The 15,126-nt window shown below is 41.0% G+C and overlaps 1 long non-coding RNA gene and 1 pseudogene across 2 annotated transcripts in view; both read right to left on the reverse strand.

The window, feature by feature from the left end:
- The window catches only part of LOC111161452, a 637,630-nt pseudogene that overhangs the window by 10,188 nt on the left and 612,316 nt on the right, over positions 1–15,126 (reverse strand). The gene's annotated exons all lie outside the window — the stretch shown is intronic.
- On the reverse strand, positions 9,141–15,066 carry LOC111161460. Its single transcript, XR_002641533.1, has 3 exons — positions 14,908–15,066; positions 13,180–13,266; positions 9,141–9,201 (listed from the first exon to the last, which is right to left on the reverse strand). It is a non-coding gene; the product is annotated as an uncharacterized LOC111161460 (long non-coding RNA).

Consider the following 15,126-nt stretch of genomic DNA (forward strand, 5'->3'; position numbering starts at 1 on the left):
TCAAGATTCAAAATAGATCTACGCATTGCATTAAGTGGCAAGGTTTCCTTAAGTCTCTAGAACCTATTAGAGCCCCCAGAAACCCTTCAAAATTTTTTATTGCTATGTATTTTAAAGATTTTTATTTATTTGACAGAGACACAGCGAGAGAGGGAACATAAGCAGGGGGAGTGGGAGAGGGAGAAGCAGGCTCCCCGCTGAGCAGGGAGCCCAATGAGAGGCTCAATCCCAGGACCCTGGGATCATGACCCGGGCTGAAGGCAGACACTTAATAACTGAGCCACCCAGTTGCCCCTTCGTATTTATTTATTAAAGAAATACTTGAATTAGTAGAATCTCCCACATTGTTACCTTATTGCATCTGCATGGAATGGTTTAAGATGTTCCTTTACTTCGATACTTTCTGTGAAAAGGTAGTTGGATCTGGAGGCCTGATTCACTTTTTTTTTTGGAGGGGCAGGAGGCCTTCCTATGGCATCCCTCAGGAGGCACATAATGACTGATCATACCATTTTCAGCGAGGTTAAAATTGATTAGTAGGGGGCACCTGGCTGGCTCAGTGGGTTAAGCCACTGCCTTCGGCTCAGGTCATGATCTCAGGGTCCTGAGATCGAGTCCTGCATCGGGCTCTCTGCTCAGCAGGGAGCCTGCTTCCCTCTCTCTCTCTCTCTCTGCCTGCCTCTCTGCCTACTTGTGATCTATCTCTGTCAAATAAATAAATAAAATCTTTAAAAAAATTGATTAGTAGGTTTAGGTTTTGACAACCTGACTCATCCAGAAAACTGTCTGAAAGATGGAAAGAGAGGGGAGATGGAGAAGCGTATTGTAGGAAGGAGGTGATCAAGTAAGCAAGCAAGCAAGCTAGGTGGGATGCCTATGCCATGAAGGTAGTATAAAAAGCACATTTATTTGACTAAAGGCTTACATGCTTTTGAATATTCCTTTTTTAAAAAAATATTTATTTATTTGTCAGAGAGAGAGAGAGAGAGAGAGAGAGCACAAGCAGTGAAAGCAGCAGCAAAGGGAGAAGCAGACTTCCAGGTGAGCAGGGAGGCTGACATGGTACTTGAGGGACTGGGGGCAGTGCGCTGCTGACTTTTAGTGCCCTGCATCAGGAATGTTAAGTGTCCTGGTTTATCTGGGCCATGTACCCAGGACAGTCCCATACAATAAAGAACCGTACTGCTGAGAATGCTGAGAGTGTCTCCACTGAGAAGCAGCTTATTAGACATCATATGCATATTTTTGTGATGGCAAATTTTATAGTAAATGGGGATTTTTATTTCCTGTATAACAAGCACCTTATGTCCTATAAGATGTAATCATCCCATTACTTGGGAGCATCTAACTTAAACAAGATCTACAAAATCTTTCATGTCTATCATTCTTCACCGTCCACTTTTCCTTATTCCTGAAATAAGAAAGCTGATGGAGGGTGTACCTCAGTCACATAAATGTGGCCCGCAATGAAAACTGTTGTTCAACCTCAAAATGGACATTTTATGGTTATTTGTTTCTCATAAATTCCCTGCAAGACCAAAGACCTTTCTGTAACTGAAGTTTCTAATCACAGTCCCCATCCTGAAGGCCTTATAAAATAGGAGATGTCACCACACACTAAGACCAAGACCAACCACTCCAGCTCTGACCATGTTTACACGGCAAGGATGGGGAGGCTTCTACTGCAAACACCTAGGCTTTGGAAAAATTATAACACCCATTTAATGCTTCTCTAAGTTCTCGAGAAGGTAAGGAAAATTAAATCCCAGGGGTGACAACAATGAGAAAACAATACACACCACACACACATGCAATTCAACACAGAGAGATAAGCAAATATTTTACAGGGGCCACCCTGAAGTCAAACAGTTTGGGGATTAACTTTAGTATGGGGCCTAGGACACATATCAAATGGAGTGAGTGGCTATAATCCTCAGTTTAAAGTTGGGATCTTAGAAGAGCTACTTTCTGAAATCCTGGGCTCCAAAGAAAACCTGGTTGGAGAAAAGTAACAAGGAATCTTCTGCACTCCAGGTAGGAAAAAAGGATTATCATTAATGATACCATTATTACTACTAATAATCATTTAATTTCCCTTGCCAATCTATAACCTCTGTTCAGTTCCCTAATGACTACCACATGTTAAATTAAGTCAACTAAGATAATTCAATAGGGAAAGATCAGTCTTTTTAACAAATAGTGCTGGGACAGGTGGATATTCATATGCAAAGAATTAAATTGGACCCCTACCTCATAACCATATATAAAAATTAACTCAAAATAGGTTGTAGAACTAAATATAAGGTTCAAGAGCCAATACTACAACTTTAAAAAAAAAAAAAAAAAAGGTAGTGTAACTTTATGACCTTGGTCAGGCAGTGGTTTCTTAGACATGGCATCAAACACAGTAACAAAGGGACAAATCGTTAAAATAAAGTTAATCAACACTAAAAATGTTTGTGCTACAAGTGATTCCATCAAAGAAAGTAAAAATCTCAGGATGCCCGGGTGGCTCAGTTGGTTGAGTATCTGACTCTTGATTTTGTCTCCGGTCATGATCTCAGGGTTGTGAGATCAAGCCCCACTTCAGGCTCCATGCTGTGTGGAGGAGCCTGCGCTTAAGATACTCTCCCTCTCCCTCTGCCCTGCCACCCCCTCCCTCTATTGAAGGAAGGAAGGAAGGCAGACAGGCAGGCAGGCAGGTAGGTAGGCTGGTCCGTGAGAGAGGGAGGGAGGGAGGGAGGAAGGGAGGAAGGTAAAATTCAAATCACAAAACTGGGAGAAAATACTTGCAAATCTTTTATCTGATAAGGGACCTGTGTCCAGAATATATGAAGAACTCTTATAATACAACAACTTACAATTCAAAAAAGACAAAACAATTAAAAACTAAGCAAAGAATTTGAGTAGTGATTTCTCTCTCTATTTTTAAGATTCTATTTATTTATTCATGAGAGACACAGAGAGAGGCAGAGGCAGAGGGAGAAGCAGGCTCCCTACAGAGTAGGGAGCCCAATGTGGGACTTGACTCCAGCCGAAGGCTGATGTCCAACCAACTGAGCCACGGAGGTGTGCTTGAGTAGTGATTTCTTCAAAGAAGATCTATGAATGGCCAATAAGCCATTTGAAAAGATGTTCAATACCACTAATCATTAGGAAAAAGTAAATCAAACCCATAAGAAGAGGCCACTTCATATCCTTTAGGATGACTATTACCAAAAAACCAAAATAACACATGTTGGTGAGGAAGTAGAGAAACCTCTGGAATGGAGGACTGGGAACGAGAATGGGGCTCAGCGAGACAGGGAAGTTTCAGCATAAAGAACACAAATGTTCATATGATTTGAAAGGAAGAAAGATTATTTCATGGATAGAGGTAATTTCAACTTACCTGTGCCATGGCGTCTAAAACTACCTGAGCTGTTCTGATTTCTTTAGATTCTTCTCTTGGATAAGTGCAGAGTCCTGAAAAAGCAGATTAGTGGGAAAAAGGGAAATTTCTCATTAATTGAGCTTGCCTGAGCACTCCTAGATAGAGGACCTTAAAACAACTGTACTTCCAATGTCTCTACTCTGATTCTCTTGCACTCCCTCTTGTCCTACCACCCAACACTAATATCAAGAACTACAGAGTTAACAAAACCCAGCCACTCCCAAAACTCTAGGGAAACTAAGAGATGGATCAACGAAGATGTGCTCCAGAACTCACATAGAATCCGACTGCCTTGGCAGGACAGATTCCAGCCTGAACAGTTCCTTGTCATCTTTTTTTTTTTTTAATACTTTTTATTTTTATTTTTTAAAAGACTTTATTTATTTATTTGAGAGCATGAAAGAGGAGAGTATCAGAGGGAGAAGCAGATATCCTACCGAGCAGGGAGCCTAATGCAGGACTCGATCCTGGGACTCCAGGATCATGACCCTAGCCGAAGGCTGTTGCCTAACCAACTGAGCCACCCAGGAGCCCTCAACAGTTCCTTGTCTTGCCGATACTAATCTATACTCTATACGGGGCCTAGATGGCTCCCACCTGGTCCAAGGTGATCTTCCTCTGCAGCTGCTACAAGGAGGATCAAAACTCAGACTCACTTACTTTACCCACTAAGGCTGAAGGCCGTACCCACAGGCCAGGAGCATAGCAGCGCAGGTATAAGTTCATTCTCAAGGAGGCCAAACTTTGAGAAAAAGATATCCCTAAACAAAGTCTTCCAGCTTTTCCGGGCTCAACAGGCAAAACCTCCTGGGTACTTCCCTGAATCTACTTCCTTTTTTTTTTTTTTTTTTTTTTAGGATTTTATTTATTTGACAGAGAGCGAGAGAGTGAGTGAGTACACAAGCAGGGAGAGCAGCAGAGGGAGAAGCAGACTCCCTGTTGAGCAGGGAGCCCAACAGAGGGATGGATCCCAGGATTCTGGGATCATGACCTGAGCCTAAGGTAGACGTTCAACTGACTGAGCCACCCAGGCATCCCTACTTCCTCCTTCTAAGTCCAGAAAGAAACACCACCTACACCAGAGGCTTCATCAAAGACTCCAACCTTGGCTGGGCTCACCAGACAGGAATAAGAAAATCACAGTAAAAGGTATCTTACAAGCACATCTGAATACCCAGAGTATTGACCTGAATGGGAACTCAAATTCTAGAAGGCTCTTGGGCCAGTACTCCTAACTTTCCATCTGTTCCCACAGAACATCACTTCCTCACTGGTTGGTATTTGCTAAGACTGGAGTTCTGTGAAAAATCACCTGTACCTCAAAGTAACAAGAACTCCGGGGTTTTAAGGAGGGGAGTAAGACTGGTTTATTCAGAGGTGCAAGAAGCTTCCTATGGTTTGCGGATGGGTGGGTCAGAAGGAAGACTAACTTACTCAATGGCAGTGGTGTCAAGGAAAATGTCTTGTAAGTTGAAGAATATGAATTGGAACTTAAAAATCAGAGAATTTCATTAGGCAGAAAAGGTACAGAAGAATATTCTGATCGGTGAAAGGCAATGACAAAAACAGTGGACCAAAGTATTTGGTGTATTATTTGGAATGAGTTCTATAGTTTGGGGAAAGGTCTAGACCAGTGCTGTCCAACAAATCTTTCTGCAGTGATGGAAATCTTTGTATCTGTACTGTCAATAACGTAGCCATCAGCAATTAAAAAGTGCCTAGCACAACTGAGGGATTGAATTTTTTTCCTGAATTTTAATTAAATTTAAATTTAATTAGTTCTAGAATCTAGAGGAAGATAATGCTGGAGATGACATCAGGGGTTGGAAAATGAAGACAAATGAATGAAATAAGATAATAATGAGGGCAAAGACCAGGTCTCATCATCACTGTGACTGGCACTCGCCACAGTGTCTGGAGGAGAAGGGTCCAGTGAATACTAACTTAAATATAAATGTTTGCTTTTCACCCAGTAAGGAATGGAAGGCCACTGAAGAATTTACAGAGGGAAGTGATAAGGCCAATATAGCCAGATTCTTTTAGTGGAGAGAAGCAAAATTGGAGTCAGAGAGACCAACTGAAAGGTGCTTATACTTTTGTAAGCAAAGAACCTGACCCGGAATAGTGAGAGTGGAAATAAGGAGAAAGGGTATAATTTGAAGATGTAGAGAAGTAAAATCAACAGGCTCTGGCATCTAATCAGATATGTAGGCAGAGAAAGAGGAGTCAAAAATTCTTTCAAATTGACTGAGATCCTACCTCAACTGGCATGGTTCTAGGTGTGAGATAATAAATCCAGTCCCTGTCCCAGTGCATCTCACATTCTAATGGAAAGAGACAATAACAAATTGATACACTGACGCTGATATTCCTATTTAGATATCAGGTGGCCAAAGTCCTGTGGAGAAAAATTAAGAAGAGTAAGAGGATAGGGAGCTTGGGGGAAGGAAGGGTGGCTCTAGAAGGCTTTTCATTGAGGTGATATGTAAGGACAGACTGAATAGAGTGAAAAATGCAGGTATCTGAGAGGAGTGCATTCCTAGATTAGGTAACAGCAATTGCAAATGCCTCAAGGCAGAAGCAGGCTTTCTTGAATTAATAAAGAGACTAGGGTGGCTGGAATGGAGTGTGCAAGAGAAGGAGGGTCAGAAGCTCACTTGCGTGAGAGGTAGCTGGAAGCTGGGTCACATGGGGCTTGGGCACCACAGTAAGAACTTTGGTTTTTTACTCTTTAGTAAGACAGGAACCACTAAAATGTTTTAAGACAAGGAATGCTGTAACCTGATTTACACTGAGAAGGATCACTCATAGAAAGTGAACTAAGAAGACAAGGGAGGAAGCAGGGAGACAAGTGGACGGTTACTGCAGTAACCCAGGCAACGGGTGAGGGGGCTTGTACGAGGTGGTGGCGGGGGAGAGGTGATGAAAACTGACCAGATTAAATATTCTCTGAAGGTAGAGCTTCTCTCTCTCTCTGCCTGCCTCTCTGCCTACTTGTGATCTATCTCTGTCAAATAAATAAATAAAATCTTTAAAAAAATTGATTAGTAGGTTTAGGTTTTGACAACCTGACTCATCCAGAAAACTGTCTGAAAGATGGAAAGAGAGGGGAGATGGAGAAGCGTATTGTAGGAAGGAGGTGATCAAGTAAGCAAGCAAGCAAGCTAGGTGGGATGCCTATGCCATGAAGGTAGTATAAAAAGCACATTTATTTGACTAAAGGCTTACATGCTTTTGAATATTCCTTTTTTAAAAAAATATTTATTTATTTGTCAGAGAGAGAGAGAGAGAGAGAGAGAGCACAAGCAGTGAAAGCAGCAGCAAAGGGAGAAGCAGACTTCCAGGTGAGCAGGGAGGCTGACATGGTACTTGAGGGACTGGGGGCAGTGCGCTGCTGACTTTTAGTGCCCTGCATCAGGAATGTTAAGTGTCCTGGTTTATCTGGGCCATGTACCCAGGACAGTCCCATACAATAAAGAACCGTACTGCTGAGAATGCTGAGAGTGTCTCCACTGAGAAGCAGCTTATTAGACATCATATGCATATTTTTGTGATGGCAAATTTTATAGTAAATGGGGATTTTTATTTCCTGTATAACAAGCACCTTATGTCCTATAAGATGTAATCATCCCATTACTTGGGAGCATCTAACTTAAACAAGATCTACAAAATCTTTCATGTCTATCATTCTTCACCATCCACTTTTCCTTATTCCTGAAATAAGAAAGCTGATGGAGGGTGTACCTCAGTCACATAAATGTGGCCCGCAATGAAAACTGTTGTTCAACCTCAAAATGGACATTTTATGGTTATTTGTTTCTCATAAATTCCCTGCAAGACCAAAGACCTTTCTGTAACTGAAGTTTCTAATCACAGTCCCCATCCTGAAGGCCTTATAAAATAGGAGATGTCACCACACACTAAGACCAAGACCAACCACTCCAGCTCTGACCATGTTTACACGGCAAGGATGGGGAGGCTTCTACTGCAAACACCTAGGCTTTGGAAAAATTATAACACCCATTTAATGCTTCTCTAAGTTCTCGAGAAGGTAAGGAAAATTAAATCCCAGGGGTGACAACAATGAGAAAACAATACACACCACACACACATGCAATTCAACACAGAGAGATAAGCAAATATTTTACAGGGGCCACCCTGAAGTCAAACAGTTTGGGGATTAACTTTAGTATGGGGCCTAGGACACATATCAAATGGAGTGAGTGGCTATAATCCTCAGTTTAAAGTTGGGATCTTAGAAGAGCTACTTTCTGAAATCCTGGGCTCCAAAGAAAACCTGGTTGGAGAAAAGTAACAAGGAATCTTCTGCACTCCAGGTAGGAAAAAAGGATTATCATTAATGATACCATTATTACTACTAATAATCATTTAATTTCCCTTGCCAATCTATAACCTCTGTTCAGTTCCCTAATGACTACCACATGTTAAATTAAGTCAACTAAGATAATTCAATAGGGAAAGATCAGTCTTTTTAACAAATAGTGCTGGGACAGGTGGATATTCATATGCAAAGAATTAAATTGGACCCCTACCTCATAACCATATATAAAAATTAACTCAAAATAGGTTGTAGAACTAAATATAAGGTTCAAGAGCCAATACTACAACTTTAAAAAAAAAAAAAAAAAAGGTAGTGTAACTTTATGACCTTGGTCAGGCAGTGGTTTCTTAGACATGGCATCAAACACAGTAACAAAGGGACAAATCGTTAAAATAAAGTTAATCAACACTAAAAATGTTTGTGCTACAAGTGATTCCATCAAAGAAAGTAAAAATCTCAGGATGCCCGGGTGGCTCAGTTGGTTGAGTATCTGACTCTTGATTTTGTCTCCGGTCATGATCTCAGGGTTGTGAGATCAAGCCCCACTTCAGGCTCCATGCTGTGTGGAGGAGCCTGCGCTTAAGATACTCTCCCTCTCCCTCTGCCCTGCCACCCCCTCCCTCTATTGAAGGAAGGAAGGAAGGCAGACAGGCAGGCAGGCAGGTAGGTAGGCTGGTCCGTGAGAGAGGGAGGGAGGGAGGGAGGAAGGGAGGAAGGTAAAATTCAAATCACAAAACTGGGAGAAAATACTTGCAAATCTTTTATCTGATAAGGGACCTGTGTCCAGAATATATGAAGAACTCTTATAATACAACAACTTACAATTCAAAAAAGACAAAACAATTAAAAACTAAGCAAAGAATTTGAGTAGTGATTTCTCTCTCTATTTTTAAGATTCTATTTATTTATTCATGAGAGACACAGAGAGAGGCAGAGGCAGAGGGAGAAGCAGGCTCCCTACAGAGTAGGGAGCCCAATGTGGGACTTGACTCCAGCCGAAGGCTGATGTCCAACCAACTGAGCCACGGAGGTGTGCTTGAGTAGTGATTTCTTCAAAGAAGATCTATGAATGGCCAATAAGCCATTTGAAAAGATGTTCAATACCACTAATCATTAGGAAAAAGTAAATCAAACCCATAAGAAGAGGCCACTTCATATCCTTTAGGATGACTATTACCAAAAAACCAAAATAACACATGTTGGTGAGGAAGTAGAGAAACCTCTGGAATGGAGGACTGGGAACGAGAATGGGGCTCAGCGAGACAGGGAAGTTTCAGCATAAAGAACACAAATGTTCATATGATTTGAAAGGAAGAAAGATTATTTCATGGATAGAGGTAATTTCAACTTACCTGTGCCATGGCGTCTAAAACTACCTGAGCTGTTCTGATTTCTTTAGATTCTTCTCTTGGATAAGTGCAGAGTCCTGAAAAAGCAGATTAGTGGGAAAAAGGGAAATTTCTCATTAATTGAGCTTGCCTGAGCACTCCTAGATAGAGGACCTTAAAACAACTGTACTTCCAATGTCTCTACTCTGATTCTCTTGCACTCCCTCTTGTCCTACCACCCAACACTAATATCAAGAACTACAGAGTTAACAAAACCCAGCCACTCCCAAAACTCTAGGGAAACTAAGAGATGGATCAACGAAGATGTGCTCCAGAACTCACATAGAATCCGACTGCCTTGGCAGGACAGATTCCAGCCTGAACAGTTCCTTGTCATCTTTTTTTTTTTTTAATACTTTTTATTTTTATTTTTTAAAAGACTTTATTTATTTATTTGAGAGCATGAAAGAGGAGAGTATCAGAGGGAGAAGCAGATATCCTACCGAGCAGGGAGCCTAATGCAGGACTCGATCCTGGGACTCCAGGATCATGACCCTAGCCGAAGGCTGTTGCCTAACCAACTGAGCCACCCAGGAGCCCTCAACAGTTCCTTGTCTTGCCGATACTAATCTATACTCTATACGGGGCCTAGATGGCTCCCACCTGGTCCAAGGTGATCTTCCTCTGCAGCTGCTACAAGGAGGATCAAAACTCAGACTCACTTACTTTACCCACTAAGGCTGAAGGCCGTACCCACAGGCCAGGAGCATAGCAGCGCAGGTATAAGTTCATTCTCAAGGAGGCCAAACTTTGAGAAAAAGATATCCCTAAACAAAGTCTTCCAGCTTTTCCGGGCTCAACAGGCAAAACCTCCTGGGTACTTCCCTGAATCTACTTCCTTTTTTTTTTTTTTTTTTTTTTAGGATTTTATTTATTTGACAGAGAGCGAGAGAGTGAGTGAGTACACAAGCAGGGAGAGCAGCAGAGGGAGAAGCAGACTCCCTGTTGAGCAGGGAGCCCAACAGAGGGATGGATCCCAGGATTCTGGGATCATGACCTGAGCCTAAGGTAGACGTTCAACTGACTGAGCCACCCAGGCATCCCTACTTCCTCCTTCTAAGTCCAGAAAGAAACACCACCTACACCAGAGGCTTCATCAAAGACTCCAACCTTGGCTGGGCTCACCAGACAGGAATAAGAAAATCACAGTAAAAGGTATCTTACAAGCACATCTGAATACCCAGAGTATTGACCTGAATGGGAACTCAAATTCTAGAAGGCTCTTGGGCCAGTACTCCTAACTTTCCATCTGTTCCCACAGAACATCACTTCCTCACTGGTTGGTATTTGCTAAGACTGGAGTTCTGTGAAAAATCACCTGTACCTCAAAGTAACAAGAACTCCGGGGTTTTAAGGAGGGGAGTAAGACTGGTTTATTCAGAGGTGCAAGAAGCTTCCTATGGTTTGCGGATGGGTGGGTCAGAAGGAAGACTAACTTACTCAATGGCAGTGGTGTCAAGGAAAATGTCTTGTAAGTTGAAGAATATGAATTGGAACTTAAAAATCAGAGAATTTCATTAGGCAGAAAAGGTACAGAAGAATATTCTGATCGGTGAAAGGCAATGACAAAAACAGTGGACCAAAGTATTTGGTGTATTATTTGGAATGAGTTCTATAGTTTGGGGAAAGGTCTAGACCAGTGCTGTCCAACAAATCTTTCTGCAGTGATGGAAATCTTTGTATCTGTACTGTCAATAACGTAGCCATCAGCAATTAAAAAGTGCCTAGCACAACTGAGGGATTGAATTTTTTTCCTGAATTTTAATTAAATTTAAATTTAATTAGTTCTAGAATCTAGAGGAAGATAATGCTGGAGATGACATCAGGGGTTGGAAAATGAAGACAAATGAATGAAATAAGATAATAATGAGGGCAAAGACCAGGTCTCATCATCACTGTGACTGGCACTCGCCACAGTGTCTGGAGGAGAAGGGTCCAGTGAATACTAACTTAAATATAAATGTTTGCTTTTCACCCAGTAAGGAATGGAAGGCCACTGAAGAATTTACAGAGGGAAGTGATAAGGCCAATATAGCCAGATTCTTTTAGTGGAGAGAAGCAAAATTGGAGTCAGAGAGACCAACTGAAAGGTGCTTATACTTTTGTAAGCAAAGAACCTGACCCGGAATAGTGAGAGTGGAAATAAGGAGAAAGGGTATAATTTGAAGATGTAGAGAAGTAAAATCAACAGGCTCTGGCATCTAATCAGATATGTAGGCAGAGAAAGAGGAGTCAAAAATTCTTTCAAATTGACTGAGATCCTACCTCAACTGGCATGGTTCTAGGTGTGAGATAATAAATCCAGTCCCTGTCCCAGTGCATCTCACATTCTAATGGAAAGAGACAATAACAAATTGATACACTGACGCTGATATTCCTATTTAGATATCAGGTGGCCAAAGTCCTGTGGAGAAAAATTAAGAAGAGTAAGAGGATAGGGAGCTTGGGGGAAGGAAGGGTGGCTCTAGAAGGCTTTTCATTGAGGTGATATGTAAGGACAGACTGAATAGAGTGAAAAATGCAGGTATCTGAGAGGAGTGCATTCCTAGATTAGGTAACAGCAATTGCAAATGCCTCAAGGCAGAAGCAGGCTTTCTTGAATTAATAAAGAGACTAGGGTGGCTGGAATGGAGTGTGCAAGAGAAGGAGGGTCAGAAGCTCACTTGCGTGAGAGGTAGCTGGAAGCTGGGTCACATGGGGCTTGGGCACCACAGTAAGAACTTTGGTTTTTTACTCTTTAGTAAGACAGGAACCACTAAAATGTTTTAAGACAAGGAATGCTGTAACCTGATTTACACTGAGAAGGATCACTCATAGAAAGTGAACTAAGAAGACAAGGGAGGAAGCAGGGAGACAAGTGGACGGTTACTGCAGTAACCCAGGCAACGGGTGAGGGGGCTTGTACGAGGTGGTGGCGGGGGAGAGGTGATGAAAACTGACCAGATTAAATATTCTCTGAAGGTAGAGCTGGTAGGATTTGCTACTTTTAGTTATGAAAGCAAAGGAAAAAAAAAAAAAAAAAGAGGAAGAAGAAGAAGCCATGAGGTAGGATTTGCTACTTTTAGTTATGAAAGCAAAGGAAAAAAAAAAAAAAAGAGGAAGAAGAAGAAGCCATGATGACACTAAGCTGTTTGGCTTGAGTAAATGGAAGTATGAGGTTGTCATTTTATAACACAGAGAAGCGTGAGAGGAGCCGGTCTGAATAAACCAATTATGAGTTGTGTTTTAGACCTTAGTACTTGAGATTACTATTAACCATCACACGCACAGTGGGTTTTGGTTTATAAATGTCCAACAAGGCAATGTTAGCAGAAATTAAACTAGGTATGTCCTCTGATGAAGCAATTCCATAGCTGAGACTATCTGAAAGACATGTGGGGGCTACATGATGGAGACACTGCTGACATCGGAAACAACTTGGAGAGAACTTAAAAGGAGGACTGATTAAATAAATAAATTACAGTATATTCACACCATAGAAACAGAGTTGCCATAAAATGAACAACACATATACTTGCTGATGTTAAGACCTCAAACAACTTTGGATGAATAAGGTAGCTAATGAAACAGTATGTACAGTGTAATCCTATTTTTATAGAAAGAATATACCTATGTTCTATATACACATGTGTGTGTGCCCATAAGATAGACTGAAAAGGTTTTCAATTACATTTTTCAACATTTGTCTCTAGGTGTGTATCTACAAAAAGAATCTTTTTTTTCCTATATTCTCAAGTTTTTCCTTAAGCATCTATTTTATAATCACAAATAATAGAATATATACCTTCCTCTTCATTAGGGGGGTGAATTATAAAAGGAAATATGCATGGAATGATTTATGAGTGACAGTGAGGTGCCTTTGGGAACTTATATGCTGAAGGAGCTTGATTTCCTCCATTAGTTCTAGAGCCTTTGAGAGGCTTGTTCTCAAACAATAACTTAAAGTTCCTGACTTCCCACAGGGAAAGTGAGCTTTCACATGAAAACCTTCCATTTCCCTTAGTCTCTTCACTCACCTGTGCACAGAGCTCTTGTCAACCCTCAATCCAGGATATCCTCCTTGCTCCAAAAAGAAATCAGGCTTAATTTACAGAAGCAACTTCCTACAGACAGAGAAAGAAATGGGTCTTAGCCAGTGTTGTAGACATTAACTGAATTACTACTGTTTCACCATTATCCAGTTTTTCCTCTCCTTTTGGGCACAGAGATGACATTTTCCAGACTTTATGGCAAGGCCATAAACTGGTTTTGGCCAATGGAATCTGAGCTAAGGTGATGAGTGTCCCTGTCCCTTCATTCTGAGGCACTGGCAAGACTGCACAATTCTCCAGTCTTTTACTCCCTGATATGGTAGCCTAGGGGACTGTGTGTCAGATGGTACAGCTATAGATTGGTGGAGTCTGCTTTGGTCTGGGACCCTGCCTATACTAATACACATTAGACATGCAGCATGATCAAGTTAATAACAAGTTACTCTGTAAGTCCCTGAGATTTGGGGGTTGTTTGCTACTACAGCTTAACAGCCTGTCCTAACTAATATTATGACCATATAAAAATTCAGACTCTGGCCTATGGTCGATGTGAGAAAGAAGAATTTTTTTAAGAGTCAGAGGAAGCTTCAGAAATAACAGCGCAGGGGGGCCTGGGTGGCTCAGTGGGTTAAAGCCTCTGCCTTTGGCTCAGGTCATGATCTCAGGGTCTTGGGATCGAGCCCCGCATTGGGCTCTCTGCTCAGCGGGCAGCCTGCTTCCCCCCGCCCCCACCTGCCTCTCTGCTTACTTGTGATCTCTGTCAAATAAATAAATAAAAATCTTCAGAAGTAACAGAGTAGTACTGGTTCATTTCCAACTCTATACACTTCAAAGAGATTTTTCACACTGTATGAAATCTTTCATGTTGTATTGCATTTTATGGATGTAAACATACTTTTTTCTAGTATAAACATCAACCAAAAATCATTACAATAAGAGATTTATATATTCTCAGGCAATATTCAGTATTCTAAGTAAGACAAGAGCAGATAGGTTAAATAAATGAAAGATCTCTATAGAATAGTAATTCTTAGTACTCACAAATTTTGTAATGTAATATTTAACATAAAAATGTTTAGGGTAGGGGCGCCTGGGTAGCTCAATAAAGCCTCTGCCTTCGGCTCAGGTCATGATCCCAGGGTCCTGGGATCGAGCCCCGCATTGGGCTCTCTGCTCGGCAGGGAGCCTGCTTCCCTCTCTCTCTCTGTCTTCCTCTCTGCCTGCTTGTGATCTCTCTCTGTCAAATAAATAAATAAAATCTTTAAAAAAAATGTTTAGGGTATGATTAAATGAAAAAAAAAAGCAGGTTACAAAAAAGCTGGGCATCATGGGATCCTATTTGTCAAATATAAAGATTTATCAATACAAACAATATAGACAGACAAATTAGATGAAAAATATCTAGGGAGTTTTATCCTTCAAGATTACTTTGGTTACCTCTGGGCTATGATTTTCAATGTTCTTAGTTTTACTTAAGTGTATGTTTTTTCAATAACTCTGTTATTAATTTTTAAATTTTTTTGTTGTTTTTTAAAAGTTTTATCTATTTAAGTGATCTCTACACCCAAAATGAGGCTCAAACTCACAGCGCTGAGATCAAGAGTTACATGTTCTCCCAACTGAGCCAGGCAGGCGCCCCAATTTTTAAATGATTTGTTAGGTTCTGGTAAATGTAAGCTATTCCCAAATAGCAATAAAAAAGAAAATACTTACTTTCCTTTTTTTTAAACAATCTTCCCTTGAACATGAAATAACAGCTTAGGATATTCTAAAATCAGTTATATTTTCACAGAATGGCTTTTGTTTTTGCTTTGTTAGCTCCCGGTAGTTGCAAACTTCTTGATTTGGTAGCTATATTCATGTGTGCTGTAGTTGAGCCTGGGAAGAATGAAAAGTCATTAGGGCCATGTCCTACTTATGAGCAGTGCTTCC

Source organism: Enhydra lutris, unplaced genomic scaffold, assembly GCF_002288905.1.
Source record: "Enhydra lutris kenyoni isolate GAN:26980312 unplaced genomic scaffold, ASM228890v2 scaffoldscaffold85, whole genome shotgun sequence".
NCBI lineage: Eukaryota > Metazoa > Chordata > Mammalia > Carnivora > Mustelidae > Enhydra > Enhydra lutris.